The sequence below is a fragment of the Bos javanicus genome, chromosome 22 (assembly GCF_032452875.1).
Source record: "Bos javanicus breed banteng chromosome 22, ARS-OSU_banteng_1.0, whole genome shotgun sequence".
NCBI classification, from domain to species: Eukaryota; Metazoa; Chordata; class Mammalia; order Artiodactyla; family Bovidae; genus Bos; species Bos javanicus.
In genome coordinates, this window is record NC_083889.1 from 19254405 (window position 1) to 19280105 (window position 25701).

At 39.0% G+C, this 25701-nt stretch overlaps 1 protein-coding gene and 1 long non-coding RNA gene across 4 annotated transcripts in view; one reads left to right on the forward strand and one right to left on the reverse strand.

The window, feature by feature from the left end:
• GRM7 (glutamate metabotropic receptor 7) overlaps nt 1-25701 on the reverse strand; it is a 935064-nt gene that overhangs the window by 609165 nt on the left and 300198 nt on the right. The gene's annotated exons all lie outside the window — the stretch shown is intronic.
• LOC133234935 (uncharacterized) lies at nt 4941-5773 on the forward strand. Its single transcript, XR_009732367.1, has 2 exons — nt 4941-5114; nt 5580-5773. It is a non-coding gene; the product is annotated as an uncharacterized LOC133234935 (long non-coding RNA).

Consider the following 25701-nt stretch of genomic DNA (forward strand, 5'->3'; position numbering starts at 1 on the left):
TTACGGGTGCCATATGGATCAGTGAGACTAAGTGAGGAGGTGGAGAAAGGAGCTGGTAAGCCTTTGCTGTGGTCCCCTGTAATGATCTCAGGCATTACATTGATCTAGACCAGGGAAGTGGCAGCAGAAGTGGAAAGAAGTGATTGAATCTAAGAAGACTGTAAGTAGTAAAGGCAAGATAGATAACTTGATGATTAATTTAAATGTAGTTAGTTAGATTCACCAGTGACTTAGTAACACTTCTGGGTGAAACAGCAATTTAAGGCAGGAGCTCAGAAGCCAAACTAACAGCCACTGTTCAAATATTGTCTCTGTCACTTGCTAGCTCTGTGATCTTGGACAAGTGACGATACCCCAGTAGCTTCACCTGGAAGACAAGGAAAATAGAACCCACCTTAAAGACTGTTTAGGATACATATCTTCTATATGAACTCAGTTCAGTTCAGTTCAGTTCAACTCAGTTCAACTCAGACACTCAGTCGTGTCTGACTCCTTGCGACCCCATGAATCGTAGCACGCCAGGCCTCCCTGTCCATCACCAACTCCTGGAGTTCATTCAAACTCACGTCCATCGAGTTGGCGATGCCATCCAGCCATCTCATCTTCTGTCGTTCCCTTGTCCTCCTGCCCCCAATCCCTCCCAGCATCAGAGTCTTTTCCAATGAGTCAACTCTTCCCATGAGGTGGCCAAAGTACTGGAGTTTCAGCTTTAGCATCATTCCTTCCAAAGAACACCCAGGGCTGATATCCTTTAGGAAGGACTGGTTGGATCTCCTTGTAGTCCAAGGGACTCTCAAGAGTCTTCTCCAACACCACAGTTCAAAAGCATCAATTCTTTGGCACTCAGCTTTCTTTATAGTCCAACTCTCACATCCATACATGACCACTGGAAAAACCATAGCCTTGACTAGACGAACCTTGTTGGCAAAGTAATGTCTCTGCTTTTTAATATGATGTCTAATACATATATATGTTTATATGTGCATATTTGTTATTATATTTACTATGATACTGTAGGTGTGTATATATTCATCCTTGCCTGGTAAAATGCTTATCTTCTTAAGGATGGGACTACCATAGAAATATTTTCTGACTCTAACAGAGAATCAATAGAGATACATTAAAAACCTACAGTTTATTATACACATCCTTTTTCTAAAATTTAATCTAATGGTACCACTGGGTTTAATCCTTCAAAGGAAGTTTCTATTTTCCCAGAGAACTCAAAATTCTTACTATCATGCCACCAAATACTCAGAATGTGTTCTTTCCAAAACTATAACACTAGAAATTAAGTTTATTGCCATGGATACAATGCCCAATGATGTCCTGTTGTGATAAATATGTAACACTGTACTATATTAATGGGGGGGGTAGAAGACTACATTATGATTATCATGGTGGTCTGGGGACTGTGAGCTGCAGAAGACGTCAGCATTGTTTTGAAAGCACAGAGGATGAGATGGCTGGATGGCATCACTGACTCGATGGACACGAGTCTGAGTGAAATCCGGGAGTTGGTGATGGACAGGGACGCCTGGCGTGCTGCACACTGACAATTTCAAGTACCAGCATGGGAGTCCTTTTCCCACATACGTGCTGAAAGATACATATTTCTAGCAAGAATATACTCTAAACCTACTGCTGCAGCGGGAATGAGTACACAGGAGACACCAAATACTTTTTCCACTTCATTGCTGATGGACTGTTTCTGAGGGGAAGCTGCATAGAGAAGCTTTAAACTGTGAAGCTTTCCTGACTGCACACGACCCTCACTTGGCAACATATGATGCACTTGGCACTGACTTGATGCTGGTTTCCAAGGAGGAGGTGCTGTTTCCACTTCCTAAACCAGAGTTCTCAACAAGTCAGGCTGCTGTGGCTCATGGACCACGTGACCAGGACCAAACAGCTGAGCCTGGCACGCAGGTCTCTTCCCTTTTGTTTATTTACCACGTACCCTCTAGCACCTCTGAGGTGCAGACCTTGTGTTCTTAGGGAGGATGATCCAGTGGGAGATAGACAAACACATCACTGCATAAGTAACAGCATTATAAGCGTAATGTGTTCTAGAATTAGAACTCCATGGTGTATGACACCTATTGGTAAGGCTTACCCTGCAGATAAGGATCTGTTGGAGTTCTAACCCACAGTCCCCCAAAATGTGACCTCATTTAGAGACAGGCTCTTTATAGAGGTGTTGTTACTGTTGATCTTCAGAAACTAAGTCATGTCTGACCCTTTGTGACCGCCACGTACTGCAGCACACCAGGCTTCCCTGTCCTTCACTATCTCCCAGAGTGTGCTCAGATTCATGTCCATTGAGTTGGTGATGCCATCCAACCATCTCATCCTCTGCTGCCTCTTCTTCTTTTGCCTTCAATCTTTCCCAACACCAGGGTATTTTCCAATGAGTCAGCTCTTACAGAGGTAATCGAGTTAAAATGAGGTCATAAAGGTGGGCCCTAGTCCAATAAGACCAGTGTCCTTATGAAAAAGAGAAGCTGGGCCACAGGCACATGTACACACGTTACAGGGGAGACAATGTCAAGAGATGCAGGACGAAGGCAAGTATCTGTGAGTCAGACTCTCCCCTCACAGCCCTCAGAAGGAATCAATCCTGCCAACACCTTGATTTTGGACTTCCAGTCTTCAAAACACTGAGATGATACACATCTGCTGTTATGGCATAACACAGGTCCGGCCCCCAAGGATAGGAAACAAATAGAAAACAATTACTCCAGGGGCAGGGAACAGAATTCAACTAAATTGGCTGAGCTCTGGAAAAAATAAGCAAAGATTATTGAAATTACGGTTCTATGAATTACAGTCACAGTGTCACAGAAATATGACTGGAAAATCACCAAGTTCATTTCCGTATCTCTAGAACAACTACAGGTAATATATAAATGACAGAGGACTGTAAATCCAGTGATTTCGTTTAAGAATTTTAAGTGCCTACCTCATCACTTTGCTAATCCTACCCCTCCCAGAAGGATGGGAATGGGAGTATTTCAGCACTTATAAGACTCTGAAGGACAGTCAGCCCTTCTGGAGTTTAAGGACCAGGAGAAAACGAAAGGAAAAAAGATGTGGGAAATGGGTGCTGAAGCCAGATCATGAAGAGCTATGTAGGACTCACTAAGGATTCTCTTTGGAGCTCTATCTTTTTCTTGCATTTTCTCTCAGTCTATAAAACAGGCCATCCTTAACTTTCTCTACTAAGCAGAAGCAGTCAAATTTCCATAACACTTCCCTGAAGTGGACATGTTTTCTGTATGCTGCTAACTTGCTTCAGTTGTGTATGACTCTTTGTGACCCCATGGACTGTAGGCTGCCAGGCTGCTCCTGGAGTCCATGGGGTTCTCCAGGCAAGAATACTAGAGTGGGCTGCCATTTCCTCCTCCAGGGGCTCTTCCTCACCTAGGGATCAAACCTGAGTCTCCTGCAGCTCCTCCATTGCAGGTGGATTCCTTATCGTTTTCCATATGCTCAGTCCCATTTGTATAATCCTGCTATGTTTGAAGATCGGAGAAGGCGATGGCACCCCACTCCAGTGCTCTTGCCTGGAAAATCCCATGGACGGAGGAGCCTGGTAGGCTGCAGTGCATGGGGTCGCCAAGAGTCGGACATGACTGAGCGACTTCACTTTCACTTTTCACTTTCCTGCATTGGAGAAGGAAATGGCAACCCACTCCAGTGTTCTTGCCTGGAGAATCCCAGGGATGGCAGAGCCTGGTGGGCTGCCGTCTATGGGGTTGCACAAAGTCGGACACGACTGAAGTGACTTAGCAGCTATGTGTGAAGATAGGCCTAGGCTGGTTACAGTGTCACTTCCCCAGCTTCCTTCACATCTAATGTCTATGTATATGACAAGGATCCACCAATTAGGTTCAACTCTGTGACAATTAGTCTCAGATAAAGCAAGGTGGGGGGAAAGAAACCTCCACCCAGAATCCAAGAGTGAGGAAAACGCTCTGGCATCTGGCACTCAGGGATGCTAGTAGTTTTAAGAAGCGATCTCCACATTGGCAAAACCACAACTGCTGGGGAGTGAGGCCCCTGGCAGTTCTGAAGCTGCAGCTGTAACCTTTGCTCAGGTCTCGTCGGCCATTTAGTCATCAGACCGCTTGCCTGGTGTGGTTTGGTGCACCGTTCCTAGAGAGCTGGCCTCCAAGCTGATTCCCCCTGAACCACCTGGTATCTATGTAATCTTCTTTCTACCAAAAACAGCTACAATCTGCTTTATATAACCCAGAGCCTTAATAACTGACTTGCTCTCCTAGTTGCCCCAGGGTGAGGAGGACAGACCTCCATCATGCCTACATAGGTTCTCATGTCATTGGTTCTCAGAGCTTGGTCCTCAGACCAGAAACATCCAGGAAGGACTTAGACACAGAAATTCTCAGGCACAACCCTGAACCAACTGAATAAGAAACTCTAGGGATGGGGCCCTGAAATATTTGCTTTAACAAGTTGTTAGGTGATTCTGATACAAACTAAAAGTCACAAAACATTGTCCTTTATATACTCCCATTTTAAATAATTTTTTTTTTTTTGGTATTAAAAATGTCTTCCTTCCTATTAGACTCCATGCTTCCTGGGGGAACCCCTGTCTTATACGTATATCCTCAGTGTTTAGAGTCAACTGGCACAATTGTTTAATGATTGGCAAAGAAACATTTCTCTTATTCTTTGTGCCAAAATGAGCAAATCACTGCCTCAGGAATCCTGTCTACCATGTTTGCATCGTAAGTGGATGCATGACAATAGACCTTTATCCTAAGAACAATGTATAAAATAATAGTACATGGATCAAATATATTATGCAAGACAAAACTAAAGTATAGTTTTACCTGACATTCTACTTATGTTCATTGCTATTTACTGCCTCATTTACCTTTCAAAGCTCAGATAACATAACTCTTTACATCTCACTCAAGGATATAATTTTAGACTTCTTCACACTACCTCACACCCAATTTTCTTTTTCTTTTTTTTAAATTTAGTTGGTCTGGAAGTTTAAGGACTCAATTTAAGTAAATACTGTTTCCACCCAGCAACGCCAAGATGGAACCACGTAGTTGAAGCTAGGAGTTCCCCATATCACGAAGGTATTAGGAGGGCAACAGTTGGAGTCACATTGTTGACTGGAATAAGGAACCTTTATTAACACAGAGACTAAAGGGTACTTCTGCAAAATGGATGCCCAGTGGTATTGGACAGAATCCCAGGGAAAACCTACAGAGGCTGTGTACTTCCACTTCCAGAGAGAAAGGCTTCCAACACATAATCCCACCCCTATACAGACAAGACTCTCTACAAAAGGGAAGCTCTGATGGGGATACACTCTAGGCAAAGAAAGAGAAAGGAATCGGTTTAAAGGGAAAGCAGGAGAGGTCCTAGCAGGGATGTGGCAGGGAGCTGAAGTCCTGAATACAGGACGTGGCTTTACAAGTGGTTTATAAAGCCTCTGAATATATACAGACATCTAGACAAAAATGAAGGTATGTGAGAATATTCATGCACATGAAGAATGAAAATACTGTTTCTTTTCTGTTCTCATTCTTTCTCTCTAGGTAACAGAAAGGTGATCATATTAGACCTCAGTCCACTATATGCTAATATCAAAACAAGATGAAATCCTACCATGAAGCAGTCGCTTATTAACCCGAGGAAGTTATTCCATAACATCACTTCTGAATGTAGTCATCAGTAGCACTGTGCATTTTCTCCCATTGGAAAAAGGCAAATAAATGTTTAACGCTGTGTACACATTGAAATTATGTTAACAGGAATGCATTTAAATGGGGTCAATAAGCCACAAAAATAAAGATAATATAACAATCACCAAAATAACAATGGAAACCTAATTGCACATTTATAAAGTGCTAGGTGCTATAATGGAGAAGGCAATGGCACCCCACTCCAGTACTCTTGCCTGGAAAATCCCATGGACGGAGGACCCTGGTGGGCCACAGTCCATGGGGTTGCTCAGAGTCGGACACAACTGAGCGACTTCACTTTCACTTTTCACTTTCATGCACTGGAGAAAGAAATGGCAACCCACTCCAGTGTTCTTGCCTGGAGAATCCCAGGGACGGGAGAGCCTGGTAGGCTGCCATCTATGGGGTCGCACAGAGTAGGACACGACTGAAGCGACTTAGCAGCAGCAGCAGCAGGTGCTATAATAAATGTTTTATATAAAAAGGAGGTGCTTATATATTCTCAGAATCTACTGGGGTGGAACATAACAGGCACTCTTGGGTAGGTCACACTAACCTCCTTTTCTCTCAGAACTACCACCATGATCCTGATCTGAAAAAGAGTATCAGATTTTAATTGGCCCAGTGTCTTAGGGATTTGAATTTTTTTTTTCCCCTTGAGTATGACAGACTCAGTCATTGTTCCTGATGTGATAAGATTCTAAAAAGAAGACTCCTGAACACCTACTGCTAGAGGTCCTGGTGTGTTTTGATCTTATCCTTCCAGGAGCCACTTATTCTAATCTGCCTTGATTACTATGACATAGGCAAGTATTCTTTCAATAAATTCAACATTTTCTTTAAGTTGGTAAAAATCAATCTCTGTTATTTGCAACCAAAGAACTCTTTTTTTTTTTTTTGGCTGCGCCACATGTGACATGTGGGATCTGACTTCCCAGACCCGGGATTGAACCTGTACCTCATGAATTAGAAGTGCAGGATCTTAACCACTGGACCTCCAGGAAGTCCCAAAGGACTCTTAACTAAGCACAAAATGGCACGCTGCAAAGACACAGTAGGGATATTTGAAAAACTGCAGACTTTAATGTCAGTAAGGCTTAGAAAAAGTATAGCTATCGTCAACTGTATACTGATTAGAGATGGTATATCAGCAGCAGCATAAGAAACTAACAAGTTTCAAAACAGAATGCTTACTGTGTGGCTAATGCAAATTACACTTATTAGGGATGCCATTTCTTACGTGGACAATATTTTTTAAAGAACAGAGACTACTATAGTATTTTTGCTTAGAGTTGTGACTGGAAATATTTGACTGAAAACAAAATCATGTTCTTAAGATTCCATTAACAACAGAATAGTGAATACTACAACACAAAGAGTCATGTTGTCTGTGTTATTAAAAAACTGTTCTTTTATCAGTTTGTTTGTGGTATAATGAGCTTCCATCCCATTCAGCTGGCCAGAGCTTACTTTACTCTGTAATAAACGAAATAGAGTAAAATGCAGAGGTTGCCGTGATTTACAAGGCATTTCATTTAAACACAAAGAGTCAAATTTTATTCACTTCCTCAAGTCAGATAAATGCCAAGGCAACATGGGCATTCATTATTAATAAAGCAAAATGCAGGAATCCTGGGATGATGTTCACAATGGTGACTTCTACACTGCCCAGGGACTGGTTCACGCAGAATCATTTTCTCTGATGGATGTCAATGCCATCGAATGACATCTGTTTGTTAATAAGCAGCTGCCCTGGAATTGGCTTAGAAAATGCATGGATTTGGTGTCCATGCTCTAGTGGTTAGAACAGCAGGCTGAGTCCACATTTCTGGGCTAGAGTCCCAGGTCTGTTACTGTCACTTCAGTCTGCCTTGGAATGAAAGTCTTTATGACACTAAAACTGCCTCCTAATTTGCGCAGAGGCAGTGACTGGAGAAGGGCAAGGGAGGGGTCACACCCCTTTGTCATCCCAGAGAAAATGTCTCCTGTTAACTATTGGATTACTCATTCATCAGCTAATGTGAGGGTGGGCAACAAAAATACATCAATGGCTCTTATTCAAAATGCTTTTAAGGCTACTGGCTCAAATGGGAACACAACTCCTTGGTCCTCAAAAATATTACAATGATAAAGGCATAACATATGGACAGGGAAAAAGAACTCACCAATGCCTCTATTAGACATGAAAGAAAAATGTTTTCCTATTTATACACATGGATAACTCATTTTCTTAGAGGAAAAATGTTGTAATATTCTACAAATTCTAATACCAGGTCCAGTACCTTGTCCCTCAGTGTGGAAAGACTGCTAAGTATAAAATTATACAAAATTTCTCTGCCTCAGTTTCTCTTACTCTTAAAATGGGTGATAACCTTTAGCCAAATCAACGAGCTTTCCAAATAACATATTAAGAATAACAGCAAGATAAAGCAAAGTTATCTTTTATATGGACCAAAACCAAGTTTTCCTCCTTTCTTGACATCTTTAAATACTTCAAAATTTAAAACTACTTTAAAAGCAAAATTGAATTTGCAATTACTGTGAAAATTCATGGAAATGAAAAATTAATTGGCAAAGCCAAATAAATAATATAAATGTTGGCATTAGAATATAAATTTGGAAAGCTAGATGGCTCAAATGAAATTTTAAACATTTCATTTAGAGCTTTAAAGGAGTTTATCATTAATATATGTTTTTAAATAACAATTCCTAAAGTGACTGTTGTAACCAATACTTTCCCCCTAATGTTATGATCATAAGTACCTAAGTTCTTATATTGTGTTAAGTATAGCTACTGAAATTAGTAAGTGTCAGTTCAGTTCAGTCGCTCAGTCATGTCTGAATCTTTGTGACCCCATGAACTGCAGCACACCAGGCCTCCCTGTCCATCACCAACTCCCAGAGTTTATCCAAACTCATGTCCATTGAGTCAGTGATGCCATCCAACCATCTCATCCTCTGTTGTCCCCTTCTCCTCCTGCCCTCAGTCTTTCCCAGCATCAGGGTCTTTTCAAATGAGTCAGTTCTTCGAATCAGGTAGACAAAATATTGGAGTTTCAGCTTCAACATCAGTCCTTTCAATGAATACCCAGGACTGATTTCCTTTAGGATGGACTGGTTGGATCTCCTTGCAGTCCAAGGGACTCTCAAGAGTCTTCTCCAAAACCACAGTTCAAAAGCATCAATTCTTCGGCACTCAGCTTTCTTTATAGTCCAACTGTCACATCCATATATGACTACTGGAAAAACCATAGCCTTGACTAGATGGACCTTTGTTGGCAAAGTAATGTCTCTGCTTTTTAATATGCTATCTAGTTTGGTCATAACTTTCCTCCCAAGGAGTAAGCGTCTTTTAATTTCATGGCTGCAATCACCATCTACAGTGATTTTGGAGCCCCCAAAAATAAAGTCAGCCACTGTTCCCACTGTTTTCCCATCTATTTGCCATGAAGTGATGTAACTGGATGCCATGATATTATTTTTCTGAATGTTGAGCTTTAAGCCAACTTTTTCACTCTCCTCTTTCACTTTCATCAAGAGGCTCTTTAGTTCTTCTTCACTTTCTGCCGTGAGGGTGGTGTCATCTGCATATATACTGAAATTATCCAGTATGTACTGCAATTCTACTGTTAGTTTATATTAATGAAAGATTTTCTTCTTCTTGGGTGTATCTTGAGTCCATTATTGTTCAAAACTTCATGAAAGTTGAACCAAAAGTATAAACTGAGCACAGACTAACACATTAAAATATATTTATATATTCAAATGGTATAGTGAATTGAACATAGAAAATACAGCATTTGATTCAAATTACTCTGATAGTTTAAACTTTTTTTTTTCATATTATACATGATTCTACCAGAAAGCCAGAGACTTGTCTTCTATGAGCAAATCTGGCTTATGACTGCTCTATACAGAATACTTAATCTTGAAATCACTAAAGGTGTCTAAACAAGAAATGTGGTTGTTGGGAGTGTGCCTTGGGATAGTTCATTGGACAGCCGAGTCAGGGCTGGTGAGCAAGGTGGGAAAAATAAGAGCATTCTAGGCAATGCTACCTCAGGGTCTCAAGTGAGGGCTCATAAAAATCTAAAGTGGATACCTGGTATATTTGCTTTCTGGATTCATTCCCATCTCTAGTGGCATCCTGATAACATCTATGGGAAAATACACAGTGTTAGCAAAGCAATAAATACAAATGTCTATCTTCCCACTATGGGAACAGCATGGCTCCTTAAGACTTATTTTTCTGTCTTTGTTTTTCTTTATTTGTTTTTCAACTGGTTCTCATTACACTCCTATCACCCGATCATGGGCAAGGGGCCCAGTGGACCCAACTGAAGCCTTCTTTCCTAGAACTGCCTTGGAATAATCGCCAAGTGTTAGAAGGACTGAAGAAGTGGAAATTTATTCATTCCAATAGCAAAGCCAGTAGGAAGTGGGTGACTCTTACTAAAACTTTCAGGTTCTCATCAGGTACTTTACTCTTGCTAATTTCAATACACTTTTTTTATAGTTAAATCAGTGACAGTTTGGTTCTATTGTTTGCAACCAAAGAATTCTGATTTCTATGGCAACATCAATGGAAAAGAATAACATCGAGCAACTAATGGGAGTGCAAAGGAAGAGGTGAAAATGTGACTGTTACTGGAGATGTTGGATGCAGGCTTAGGGACGTGTTAGACTGATGGCCTGGGGTGTGGGTGATAACTGACTGCAGAAATGCACTTTTGAGGAAAGTCTCACCATTCTCAGTTGCTTCACTCTCATAAGTGCCCAGAAGTATAAGGAGACTAAATCTGAGTTTATACTGAGATTTTATTTTCTGATAAGCAATGAAAGGGGATGATCTCAGAGGCGGCCAGTGAAGTTTAACCACAGAGGCTGTAAGGAAGTTCATCCAACAGGGAAGCTGTCAAGAGGACTTGTGAACTGGAAAGGAGGTTATACTAGTACCTCAGGAGTTAGCCTTTTGTTTCAAAGATGCTATAAAGATTTTAGGAAAGGATCAAATAAACGTTTGAAAGAATGGCAGATGCATGATCTCAACTAAATCATTCCACACAATGAGATCCTTTCTTTGGAGGTGTAAGACACATATGGATGTGAGAGTTGGACTATAAAGCACCGAGGAATTGATGCTTTTGAACTGTGATGTTGGAGAAGACTCTTGAAAGTCCCTTGGACTGCAAGGAGATCCAACCAGTCCATCCTAAAGGAGATCAGGCCTGAGTGTTCACTGGAAGGACTGATGTTGAAGCTGAAGCTCCAATACTTTGGCTACCTGATGTGAAGAACTGAAAAGACCCTAATGCTGGGAAAGATTGAAGGTGGGAGGAGAAGGGGATGACAGAGGATGAGATGGTTGGATGGCAACACCGATTAAATGGACATGAGTTTGAATAAACTCTGGGATTTGGTGATGGACAGGGAGGCCTGGTGCTCTGCAGTCCATGGGGTCACAAAGAATTGGACACAATTGAGTGACTGAACTGAACTGAAGACATTCCTACCTCAAGCTCTTTAAACACTGTTGTTTCTTCCACCTGGAATAATCTCTCCCTAATTTTAAAATGGCTCAGTTCTTCACCTTATTCATCTATTGTTCAAACATCTCTTTGGAGAGGATTTTCCAACCATTCTATGTAAAACAACATCTTACACAGACTCCTTTTCCTCTTTCCCTTGAATCTCTTTTATCTGCTTATTGTTATCTTCACCTAGTAAAATAAAATCCATGAGGATAATGACTATTTAACACGGATAACTCAAGAACTCTAACAGTGATGAGCACAGAGCAGACATTCACTAATCATTTGATGAATAAATATAAAGGAAAGTTATACTTTCAGTTCTATACTTGTTCAAGAGAAAGGAGGGGCTGCTGGTTACACCTTCTGAACAAGACTCTTATGTTTCCATTTAACTATGATCAGGAAGAAAACATTCCTTAATACTACCAGAGACAAATACCCAGGCTGCAACTTTTGTTGAGCTTATCTATCTATCCCTGAAAGCCCGCCCTAGAGCCAGGATACCCTGTGATACTATTCACATGGATTGGACCTGGGCAATGAGTAATTGAGAGACAGGCCCGGTCATTTCATATGCGTATCCTCAGTCCACCATAATTCAGAGCAGCAGAATTTTGAAAGAGGGAGAAGACAAGGAAAAAAGGAAGGATGAAAGGAGTGTTTTTGTGTGTGTTGGGGGGAGATTAGAGGAATGGGAAGAATAAACATGGGATTAACAGAACAGGAAGTAAATGTAAAAAACAAATAAACACTCCAAAAATGTCTTCTTAGACCCCTCACAACTCAGCTTTCTCATTTCTTTTATGATACTCCTCTGTTAAACTCTCTCTTCAGTTTGTCCAATGTAATCTCCTCTCATTCTTTACTGAACTTATGCTACTGAAGTTTGTCTTCACCTTCTAACCAGTACCTCTTTCAAAGCCAATGACGACCTCCGCCTTCATAAATCCAATCATCAATTCTCAGGTCTGGTCTTGTCTGATTTTCAGTTCCTCAATTTTCGCTTCTTGGAAACACTTTAAACTTGGTATCTGGGGCACCAAACATCCTGGCATTCTTTCTACCTCTTCAGGCACTTCTGAGTCCATTGTGCTGGATCCATCCTAATTCTAGACTTGTAACTATTATATTGGCTCAGTCCTTCAGTGTCTTCTATGCTAAAGTGATTACATCCCATCTTGCAGCATTAAATACCATTTATACCCTCGTGAAGTCTCAAAATGAGATCTCTATTGTGAACCTCTCCTCTTAGTTCTAGATTTGTACAATCAAATTCTCACTCAGCTTTCCCATGTGGATATATAGAAGGCATTTGAAATTTTACAAGAACAAAATAGGGCTCTAATTTTCTCTCTTCTCCCCAAACCTGCTTCCGACACCTCAGTAAAAAGGCACCAATTAGTGTCAACATCCAATTAGCTGCATACAACAAACACCTCTGATTCATAATGAATGTCATTCAAACACCATATCCCAGTGATTAATGAGTACTCTTAGTTCTACCTTGAACCAAGTGCTTGTCACCGTCTCAAACCGTTTACCCTCTCTAAAGCCATCTGGGTCCCCCATTATAATGTAAGCATCAAAAGTGAAAAGACATTACCAAATTCATTGTTGTAGCAAATAACTTTCATAACTTCCAAGGAGTGATCCTATTTGAATATTTTCCAGTATTTGCAACAACTGCACTGTGTTATCTCTATTAATGGTTACAAAGTCACAAGAACTTCTCCCACGGTGGATTTATGTTGATGTATAGCAAAATCAATACCATATTGTAAAGTAAAAAAATATATATATATAAATAAAAACAAACAAACAAAAAAAGAACTTCTCCTACTTCTATAGTCAGTTGTCCACATTTATAATCAAATGAAACCCCAAATTTCAGTTAGGGGCTCACTGAAATAAAGAGGCATGGAAAAAAAAATGAATGAATTCTGTCTTTGTTTCTCACTGATCTATCCCCAACAAATAATTACATGTTTACTTTTTTCTCATCTTTCTAGAATGTACAGGAAAGGACTAGTTCTTTCTCATCTCTGACATCCAGAACCATGCTTGACAATAGACACCCAACAAATATATGAAATATGTGAAAAATAGAAGTAAAAGACAAGGATTATCATTATTATTTTTCTCCTTATGATTCAGTTCAGTTCAGTTCAGTCGCTCAGTCGTATCTGAATCTTTGCAACCCCATGGACTGCAGTATGACAGGCCTCCCTGTCCATCACTAACTCCTGGAGTTTACCCAAACCTATGTCCATCGAGTTGGTGATGCCATCCAGCCATCTCATCCTCTGTCGTCCCCTTTTCCTGCCCTCAATCTTTCCCAGCATCAGGGTCTTTTCAAATGAGTCAGTTCTTCTCATGAGGTGGCCAAAGTATTGGAGTTTCAGCTTCAGCATCAGTCCTTCCAATGAACAGCCAGGACTGATCTCCTTTAGGATTGACCGGTTGGATCAATTCTTCGGTGCTCAGCTTTCTTTATAGTCCAATTTTATGATTATAATTATATAATTATAGGCATAATCTTTATGATTAGGATTATCATTGTAGCAGCTAATGCTTATGGGACATCTACTCTATGATGGATACTACTGCAAGCAATTTTATGCATTGGATTAGCTCACTTATTCTGCATAAAAGCCTCTGAAAGAATGAACTAGTATTATTTCTGTTTTATAAACAAGGAAATGGATCCTTTATGAGCATAAGTGACTCACACATTTCACTAATGAGCAAAGTTAGATTTTCAATGTAGGTACATCTCACTTTTAACCATGCTCTTAACCACTATAAAACAAGAATATGTGAGTGTTGTATCAATGTTTGGGCACATGATGGAAAATGCGGGAAAAAAAGGGAGAGGAGGATGTAAGAATAGGTGCCAAGTATTGAGTATTTCCCCATCTCCTTGTAGCAGTCTCTTTATTCCTCCAAAGAACTAGACCAAAGAACTAGAATGAAATTTGATTTTTCTCCCTGACTAAGCCCCCTCCTCTTTGGAAGAAAATAAATAAAAGAGAAATTAGTATCACCCCCTTCCCTTTTCTGATGAGTCTACTTCGAATCTGAATGCTGCAAAAGCTAAAGCAAGTTGGTCTTGAATCAGGTACTAGTTCTGCCCTATGAGATAGAGATTTCACCTGAAGCTTAGTGATGTTTGTTTCTCATGGTAAATTTTTTCTTCTTAATTTAGAGGAAAAATACTTACTTTTTGATCTCCCAACTTAATAGAATCAATGTGCTGTTAATTATCTTGCTTCCAAACATGTATCATTTGTCTATTTTACTCTTAACCTTTCTGTGACACAAACACACACATACAGATCTACGAAAATCTACTTCATGTACTGAATATATTAAAAAAAAAAAAAACAACTCTTTAGTCCATGGGCAGAATTAGTTTAAATTTCAATTTAAAATATAACTAAATTAGGTCTTGCTTTAAAAAAAATAACAACTCAACAACACTGATAAAAAAAATTCACTAATTTTACAATCTTTAAATTATAGTAAAATTCTGGCATCTAAAATCCATAAATATCTTTGCCCTTTTCATTCAAATCTTCTGTAAATCTCACCTCTCCAGAGAGCCTTTCATTCCACCTGGTGTAATACTAGGGACAAGCTGCCATGGCAATCTGGTAGAGAAACATGTATTCCCTCATTTCTTAAGGCTGGTTTAGCTGAGAGTTTATGATGAATTACAAAACGTATACAATGTTAACACTAGGTTTAAGCAAGTGTTTATTTAGTATTTAACATTTTTCATGGCATGGTGTTAGAAGCTCTGGTCAGCATATGGATTGAGGGAAACACCCAAGAATTTTCATTTCTTCTTTATCATTTTTAGTATCTGTAGCTTCCCTTGAGGAGTTCATAATCTTTTGTATCCTAATGGTGACAACATGAAATAAGTATTGCTACACGTATGTGTCTAAGCACCAGGAACAAAACACAGGAGAAGAGATGAGCAGAAAAGAACATACTGAAGAAACTTCACTGAGGGATTTTGCCAGTCACCAAAGCTTGATGGGGGTGGGTATTCCAGGCAGAAGAAACTGGCTGAGTCAAAGCCTAGAGGGGTGCAATATTTGGTGTTTGGGGACAGGTTTGTCCAGGGAAAATAAAGGACAAAGGAAAAACTAGGCCAGTGGCCAAAAGAAGCTGAGAGAAGGGGACATAAATTTAAACCAGAAGAAAAGGGTGTCGGTCTTCTTTCTCTGCATCATCCCATGCATTGAACTTTGTTTTGTAACAGAATAACTCACACCTAAGTGTTTGCATTTCAATTCTATACATGCTTTTCAGATCTTGGAAAAGTAGTCAAGTGTTTTAAATACTCCTCTTTCCTATAGCATTTTCTCAACTGAGCAATTAAAGGTAGGTTCTATAAAGCTAGTTTTACTATAAACTTTTTTTGTCTGTAATTGTCTTTCATGGTTTTTGAAAAGTGATTTATTAGGTTTCATACCAAACACAACCAGAAGTCTCTCATCCCTATACTAGCATGCAGTGGGTCCTGTCATTTCCTTCTCAACAAGTCTCATTCCTCCTGGGCTTCAATGTTCAGCCACCTTATTAAATTCATCTCCCTACAGGGAAGAACTTAGGAATGAGCCCTGTCTATTGGTACTTCTACATTTCAAAGAAAGTTTATTTATTTCCATTATCAAAAACCTACAGCCAGAAAGATTGGCTTGGAGGAAATCTGTGATTGTAAAAAAAAATGAAATCGCATTTCTTTTTCTAAGCTGCTCAGCATAAATGAGAAAAAAACATTCTTATCATGTAAAAATGCTCTTCTTGACCTTTGCCATTAGAGTGAGTGCTCAGATACTGTGGGATTTTCCAGCAGTCGTGATAAATTGCGCCCTACTCATATTTCTTATACCTCAAGTCATGGGGTAAAGTACAGCTAATCGGATCACCAGATGATTGGAATCTGACTCTCAATGAATGCTGTCGCAGATGTAAAGCTTGGAAAATTGCATTCTCTATGTCTTTAGAAAGCCAGTAGTTTGGGGAATTCTCTACAAATATTTAAGTAGTTAGTTATTTCTCTTGAGGATCTGTTTAAAGGAAAAGGAAAACACTTGTATTTCAGAAATTTAACAGAACTGCTTCCACTAGAACATTCTATAATATGCATGGTAAGACATTACCATACATATATGGCACTGTGCCTTTGTCACAAACCCCCTACTAGTTACTGTTTGGATATTCAGATCTGATGTTTACCTTAGATGTCTATAATAACTCCAAAAAACTGTCTGGCAGAACTGTCAATCAACTGCAATGGAATGGGCACATGGTCAACGGCAGAGCACTGGTTTCTCATCTTCTTGGAAGCTGAGTTTGGAGAATAGGACTGATGGCTTAAACTGAGCTGGAGTTGATTCACCCTGTTGGTGGTTCCCCAAAGAGATCATCATCTCCTTTTTTTTTTTTTTTTGTTATTAGAGTCGACTTTTACTTGTCTGTTTTAAGCTTAATTCCTTGTTCTTTCCTCTAATTCCTTGGGTTGCTGCATAACCTTCCAGATAGATCCATCTTTCTCTTTTGCATTTATCATTAGTTTATGTTGCTTATACTTAGCTTTTTTTTTTATAATTCTCAAAAATTTTTGACCAAATTATTTAAATAATAGTAAACAAATAAAAACAGCAACAATGAAACCACAATGATTAAAAACAACTTTCAAAATAACTAGAAATCCTACTGTTATGACTCATGGCACCAGCTCTGTCTCTGTGGAGCTTAATACAAGGTCATGATATAAAAATGAAAACACTCAGTATTTCACTGTGAAGTAATGCATGCATTTTACACTTAGGAGGATGACTTCAAGGCTAAAGTTGTTTTTTGTACACACTCCAATGTAAATAAGGTTTTATGTTTTCACATAATAGATGCGAATAGAGGATGAGTTCTACTTTTAAAGGAGTGGATACAAGCCAGGTAGCAAATAATAATTATCAGTCAAAAGCCAGTCAAACTGGAAATCAGACAGCTCAGTAGAAATGTCTTATGTTATTCATACAGGTTGCCACCAAAACCATTACTCTAATATGAATGCAGTATTCTAAGGCTGAGAGAATTTGTTTAGAGAAAGCAAGCTACTGTTAAACCTTAGTTTACCATGTACAGGAAAACTGAAACTTTGCTTTGTTCAATAATATTAAGGGAACACCTAGGAAACCACTGTTCTCCAAGGAGAACATTGGAAGAAGAGAAGGGGTTTATTACCAGGGCCCTTTATCTCCTGATTATTCTATACTCCATACCCTTCCTCCTCATTTTCAGTATCTTTACTCTAGTAATTTTCATCACTAATGCTTAACCTCCAACCAGCATCTTCTGTCTGCCTTTCTGTCTGTCTAATCAATAAGAAATTCTATTTAGAAATTTTAAGAAGTTTGGAATAGACTACTACAACTTGGTTGAGTGATCTATACTGATTTAGCAAAACATACAGAATAATGGTGAAACATGTGAAAGTTGATCCAGAAAAAATTCTTCAAAAAACAGTCACTTGCATTGACATACATGTTTTTATTAAAAAAATATGCTTGTTCTATCTTTTCCTTTCAATTTAGACTTAGGATACCCAAGTAAAACTCAATATTCAATTCTTTAAAAATATAGGAGGAGTGGTGTTAGCAACATGGGTAAGACACCCCACATCATATCCCTCCCTCAGTAAAAACAGTTAGTCATCTATCCACAGACAAAAGTGTCTTTGTCAGTGGGATCCAGCACAATACATCAAGGGATTCAGGGACCACTCACGCAATGAGGAATAAGGGTACAGACCTTGGATATGAACTCTACAGTGGCCCATTAACTGAAGACAGCTCCCCTTGGCCATGGCCCATGAGCCCCTGGAGAACACTGTCTTAGACAAGCTGCCACAGACAACTGAGCCCTTGCTGGAAGTTCAGATTTTCAGTGGAGAAGTTCCCACATAGTGGTGGAGTGACAAAGTATGTTCAGATGCACCGGAGAAGGCAACAGAAACAGTTCTACTTTACTCACATCAACTGTCCTTCATGGAGGTTCAACTCAGAGCCAGAGGAAAGCTTCTTGGCCCATGGTATCTCCCAGAGGGGAAGCAAGAGGAGTGAGTACCCAGCTCACTACATGGGACATTTCTAAAGAGGCTCACTGCTATCTCACTCTATCCCAAGTACTGAGTTTCAAGACTGGGAGGATAAAAATACACTGGGAAAGAAGTATATGGGACTCTTAAAAGGCATTAAAGGGATACAGGTCCTGCTAAGTGCATCACAAACACCATCAAGAAGTCTCCCATGAATAGCTGGGGACAACTTGCCTACAGATCCCCTTTATTGGCTCATGGACACTCCCCAGTGCTTCTTGTAGCTCATCCCACAAACCCCTAAACAGAGAATGGCTCTCTATCTGTGCTCCTGATGATAGCAAGTGTGATCTTTGGCAGATTATCTAGTGAACTTCCGTACAAAACTCATAAAAATCTGTGACCAGGGATAGACCACAAACTTGAGCTTATGCTCCACCCTTAGGAAAGCAAAAGGGAGGTTGCCTGCACCCAGCAACCTGTGTTGAAGGAGGAAAAAAAGACATATAAGCTTAAGAATTCTGCCACAAGAGGGAGCAACAAGCATGGAGCAGGCATATCCACAGAGGGACTGAAAAGGTTCAGACTTCCTATCAGGACTGATGGAAGGTATTCCTTCCCTGAAGTCAGTCTGCAATGACTAGATGAGTTACTGCTACAACAAATGCAAATACAGCACTGTAAGACCTCAAGAAATGTATAAAATAAAGGAAAGATCACACTAATCTTCCAATAACCAATCCCAAAGACATGGAGAGCTACAACTCATCCACTAAACAATCCACAGTAGCTGTTTTGATGAAGATCAGTGAGCTACAGAAAACACAGTTTGGTGAAACAAAACAAACAAAAAACACAGAAACAAAATGAGAAGCCTAATAAAGAGAAATCATAAGAAAGAACCAAATAAAATCTAAAGCTAAATAACACAATGAATGAAATAAAAAATGCAACTGAAGACATCAATAGCAGAATAAATCAACCAGAAATAAGAATCTATAGACTAGAAGACAGAGACTTTGAAATTATTCAGTTTATAATTGAATAAAGAATAAAGAGTGAGGAATAAACAGAATAAAGAATGAGGAAAGCCAATGTGATCAATCTATCAGATACCATCAAAAGAAGCAATATATGAATCACTGGAGTGTCAGAGGATAAAAAGTGGAGAAGAGGGTAAAGAGCTTATTTTAAAAATAATGACTCAGAACCTCCCAAATATGGAAAGGGATTTGGATATCCATGTTTGTAAAGTTCATAGGTTGCCAAACAATTCAACTTGAAGGATCTTCTCCAAGACACATTATATTAAACTGTCAAAATCAAAGAATTTTGACAAGGAAAGAATCTTAGAGAGAATAAAGTTTGTAACTTACAAGGGAACCCCCAGAAGATTATTGTCATATTTTCAGCAGAAGAGATTAAGAGGACAGGTTCAAAGAGATGGGAGGGAAAAAAAAAAGCAAACCAAGAATGTTCTATCCAGCAAAACAATCCTTCAGAAATGAAGAAGCGATAAAACCTTTCCTATGTAACCAAAATCTGAGGGACTACTTAACCACCAGAACGGTCTTACAAGAAATGATGAAAGGAATTCTCAAACCTAAAATTAAAGGAAGCTAATATTAAAATATATAAAAATATACAACATACTAGTAAAGGTAAGTAATTAAATTCAAGTATATAGTCAAATTTAGAATACTTAATACTGCAATGTGGTGGTGTTTAAATGTATAACTCTAGTAGAAAGGTCAAAATAAAAAAAATTAAAAACTATTGCTATAATAATAGGTTAATAAATACATGATATAGAATAGGTAAATTATGTCATCAAAATATAAAAGAGCGAGGAAGTAAAAGGTAGAGTTTTATATGCAATTAAAGTTGTGTTGCTATCAGCCTAAAAAGACTGCTATATTTATAAGATGCTTTATATAAACCTCATGGTAGCCACAAAATAAAAACCTACTGTAGACAGACAAAAGATAAACTAAAGAATCAAAGCTACTATGGAAAACCAGCAAATGAGGAAGGTAGTGAGGGAAAAAGGAATGAGGGAACTATAAAACATCCAGAAAACACTCAATAAAATGAAATTAGCAGTCTTTCAATTCAGTTCAGTTCGGTTGCTCAGTCGTGTCGGACTCTTTGTGACCCTATGAATTGCAGCACGCCAGCCCTCCCTGTTCATCACCAACTCCCTCCCGGAGTTCACTCAAACTCACGTCTATCGAGTCGGTGATGTCATCCAGCCATCTCATCCTCTGTCGTCCCCCTCTCCTCCTGCCCCCAATCCCTCCCAGCATCAGACTCTTTTCCAATGAGTCAACTCTTCACATGAGGTGGCCAAAGTACTGGAGTTTCAGCTTTAGCATCATTCCTTCCAAAGAACACCCAGGACTGATCTCCTTTAGAATGGACTGGTTGGATCTCCTTGCAGTCTTTACCTATCAATAATTACCATTAATGTAAATAGATTAAATTATCTATTCAAAAGGCAAAATGAAATGGCAACCTACAAAAGTTGAAGTCATTATCAGGATTAAAATCCAAAATATTTATATGAAAGTCATGTAACTCAATAACAAACATACAAACCAAGAAAGAAAAAGAAAACAGTCTGATTAAAATATGGATAGAAGAGCTGAATTTGTATTTTTCCAAAAAAGATAAACAAATGGCCACCAGGTACATGAAATGATGTTCAACATCACTAATCATCAGGGAAATGAAAATTAAAACCACAATGAGATAGCATCTCACATCTGTTAGAAAAGCTATTATCAAAAAGAGTAAGCGATAACAAGTGTTGACAGGAATGCGGTGAAAAAAGGAACTCCTGTGCACTGCTGGTGGGAATATAATTGGTACAACCACTATGGGAAACAGTAGGAATGCTCCCCAAGAAATTAAAAATAGAACTACTACATGATCCAGCAATTAAATTTCTGGGTATATGTTCAAAGCAAATAAAATCAGGATCTCAAAGAGATATCTGTACTCTCATGTTTACTGAGCATTACTCACAAGAGCTAAGATAAAGAAGCAACCTAAATGTCCATATAGGGATGAATGAATAAAGAAAATGTGCTATAATCACATACATACAAACAATGGACTATTGCTCCATCATGAGAAAGAAGGAAATCCTGACTTTTGCAACAATCATTGATGGAACTTGGAAGCATTATGATAAATGAAATAAGTTAGAGAAATGCGATTACTATATGATATCACTTGTACGTGGAAGCTTAAAAGGCTGAACCCAAAGAAATAGAAAATAGAATGGTAGTTTCCAGGGGATAGGGAGGAGGTAATCAGGAGACGTCTGTCAAATGGTACACACTTTTGGTTATTATATAAATAAATTTTAGGAATCTAAAGTACAGCAAGATGATTATAGTCAATAATACTTTATTACACACTTGAAAGCTGCTGAGAGAGTAAGACTTGATGTTTTCACCACAGAAAGAAATGGTCATTGTGTGAGATGACAGATGCTGACTAGCCCTACTGTGGCAATCATTTTGAAATATTAAGTGTCGAATCATCAGGTTGTCCACCTTAAACTTGAACAACATTAAATGTCAATTATATTTCAAGAAAGCTGGGGGGAAATAGAGTGGGATCCCAAGAGATAAATGATGGAACACCTAAAGCAGGATGCCATCTGTGAGTCTACTGTAAGCCATTCTAATGTCTACTTCCGATCTTAATTACCAGTAACTGTTGAACAAAGCACCCATAAGAACAGACTGACAACACAATTTATATCAGTTAATCAAAAGTGTGCAGTAGAATTTGTACTAAGTGCAACGCCATATATCAGGTTTTTAGAAAATAACACGTGTGATCCTTTTAGAGAGCTAAGTATTAAGTACTTTCAGCCAAAAAAAAAAAAAAAATTAGCCCAGAGGAATCTATGATTTCTGTAGCCTCTAGGATTAAGATATTGGTAATAACATATTTCTATATAATTAGTCACCAAACACCAAAAGTTCTATAGTTTTAATTCTGACAACTTCAACAGAATTAAAACCAAGAGAATTTGTCTTCATTAAAAAATATACCAGTATGTCACTGTGATGTTGATTTTTTAAACTTTTATATTTAAATCCAAAAGATCACCAACACTCTAGGAAAATTAACCTTTTTTTTTTTTTTACATGTTGACATGTTTAGTAGATACCATTTATTTTTAAGTCCTTTTAATAAATACCTTGAATTTTTCTTGAGACCTTTAACGTTGTTATGATGACTTCACTTTTAATATTTGCCCCTTTATGGAAATCCTATGTTTTAGTCTCTCTACTAGTCTTTCAAAGGATCACCCTAGTACTATGGCTTGTACACTGTGATGACATCCCAGTAATACCAACCTATAAAGAGCCTGCTTGATAATTCATGCTGACTCTAACATATTAATGCATTCAGTGGAATAATATCATCTAATGATTGTTGGCAATATGTTTTAAGTGCTTGCTATTTATAGGTAACAAGAAATGTGAAGAATTGGGAATAAGCAAATTTGGAGCTATATGTGGTCCGGGACCTCAGTCAGTCAGTGCGGTACTTCTTTAGGATGGCTACTATTACTGCTGAGATATTGATCATCTAGCTGGCTTCAGTTTGCCTGGGGAGCAGTAATGCAATTGATATGGGGCTTTGTAGAATTTCCTATAATCTCCTGAAAGATTTAAGAGCAGGGGTCTATTTGCCAAATAAAAGGTAAACAGATCCCTCTGTGCAGGTCCCAAAGAAATTACATTTACAGGCATCAAGTTGTTCAAACCACAAAATAATTTAGGAAAGACTGAACTCCAGTAAATAGATATTTTTCAAGGAACGACCCATCAATTTAATATTTCTTGGGCTGGAGTATCCATCTATTATTCAGAACTATCCATTTGATCTGCTGAATCATTGAAAAAGCAAGAGAGTTCCAGAAAAACATCTATTTCTGCTTTATTGACTATGTCTAAGCCTTTGACTGGGTGGATCACAATAAACTGTGGAAAATTCTGAAAGAGATGGGAATACTAGACCACCTGGCCTGCCTCTTGAGAAACCTACATGCAGGTCAGGAAGCAACAGTTAGAACTGGACATGGAACAACAGACTGGTTCCAAATAGGAAAAGGAGTACATCAAGGCTGTATATTGCCACCCTGCTTATTTAACTTATATGCAGAGTACATCATGAGAAACGCTGGGCTGGAGGAAGCACAAGTGGAATCAAGATTGCCGGGAGAAATATCAATAACCTCACATATGCAGATGACACCACCCTTATGGCAGAAAGTGAAGAACTAAAGAGCCTCCTGATGAAAGTGAAAGAGGAGAGTGAAAAAGTTGGCTTAAAGCTCAACATTCAGAAAACGAAGATCGTGGCATCTGGTCCCATCACTTCATGGCAAATAGATGGGGATACAGTGTAAACAGTGGCTGATTTTATTTTTCTGGGCTGCAAAGTCACTGCAGATGGTGATTGCAACCATAAAATTAAAAGATGCTTACTCCTTGGAAGGAAAGTTATGACCAACCTAGATAGCATTTTAAAAAGAAGAGACATTACTTTGCCAAAAAAGGTCCATCTAGTCAAGGCTATGGTTTTTCCAGTGGTCATGTATGGATATGAGAGTTGGACTATAAAGAAAGATGAGTGCTGAAGAATTGATGCTTTTGAACTGTGGTGTTGCAGAAGACTCTTGAGAGTCCCTTGGACTGCAAGGAGATCCAACCAGTCCATCCTAAAGGAGATCAGTCCTGGATGTTCATTGGAAGGACTAATGTTGAAGCTGAAACTCCAATACTTTGGCCATCTGATGCAAAGAGCTGACTCATTTGAAAAGACCCTGATGCTGGGAGGGATTGAGGGCAGGAGGAGAATGGGACAATAGATGAGATGGTTGGATGGCATCAGCGACTCAATGGACATGGGTTTGGGTGGACTCCAGGAGTTGGTGATGGACAGGAAGGCCTGGTGTGCTGCCATTCATGGGGTCGCAAAGAATTGGAGACGACTGAGCAACTGAACTGACATTGATCCATTTGACTAATTCCAGGACCCCCCTCCTTGCCTCTGTTTTGCTAAGCATTGCTATTTTTCTACATGGGTGTGTGTACTTGCCTATTCCAATGTAGAGGAACACTCTGGCAAAGGCAACCAAAAAGACAGCATTGTTTAGACTCCGACCACCCCAAGTTTCAGTTAGAGCACTGAAATGACAATGGAAATAACTTTTCCTTGCTGTGTATAGTCTTGTATGTGTGTTAATTGCTCAGTTCTATCTGACTCCTTGTGGCCCCATGGACTCTAGCTTGCCCGGCTCCTCTGTCCACGGAGTTCTCTGGAGTGGGTTGCCATGTAGTCTTAGTGGGACTCAAAATCAAAATGTCGTACTTTCCCACAAGCAAAGTATAGGTATGCCCCATAAGCACTCAGGTTTTATATAGCTTCCTCCTATTCTATAAGCTACCTAATATTCTTCCAATATTTTCTCTCTCTTGCTGACATTTATCAAAACCTATGGGATTCAAAACTGGGAGTCTCATGCAATGAGCATTTTTGTAAAGACTGGGAAAAGAAAAGTTCACTTGAATGCTAAATGCAGTGTCACTCAACAGGGGCAATAAGTTCCATGTTCTGCCTCTGAAGTTCAGTGGTATGATGATAACTACTACAGAAGCACGATTCTCTTTCCCTCTACTCAAATGACCAAAAAATTCTATTATTCAAAAGAATTTTCTATATTTGAGTCTCCACTCCTATATTAAAAGATGACCTATGTGCCTCTTCACTACATCTTTAACTTTGATGCCAGAATCCTATATCCCTTTTCTCCTCAGCACATGAAACTTATGGTAATCATAGTTAAGTCAATGAATAAAGGAGGGGTTCATTTCGTATTCATATCTTTTCACATTCCTCCACGTTGCTCAGCTGCAATGAAGGTAGGTGGAAGACATGAGGAGGACTTGCTGAGATACACTTTTTCACTGTATTTCTACCTGCAGTGAAAATAGTGTTATCATCCACATTCGTCCCACATCAACAATTATGGTCTATTGCCCAGAGGAAACATATCTTTTTCAATCAAGGTGGATTAGAATTCTCTGAACCAAGAGAGGCTACTTTTCACAATAAATAGGTGATGACTTTGCAAACCAAAGCAGCAAGATGCCGGCTCTCAGTTACCAAAACTATTAGGGCTGGAAGCACAAGTTCTTAACCCCAGAGCCCAAGCATTTTCTGCAGTACTTTTTATGTTGAGAGAAAGAGCACTCTCCATTTAGAAATCTGAGTCAAAATTCTTTCAAAGTGATTCTGT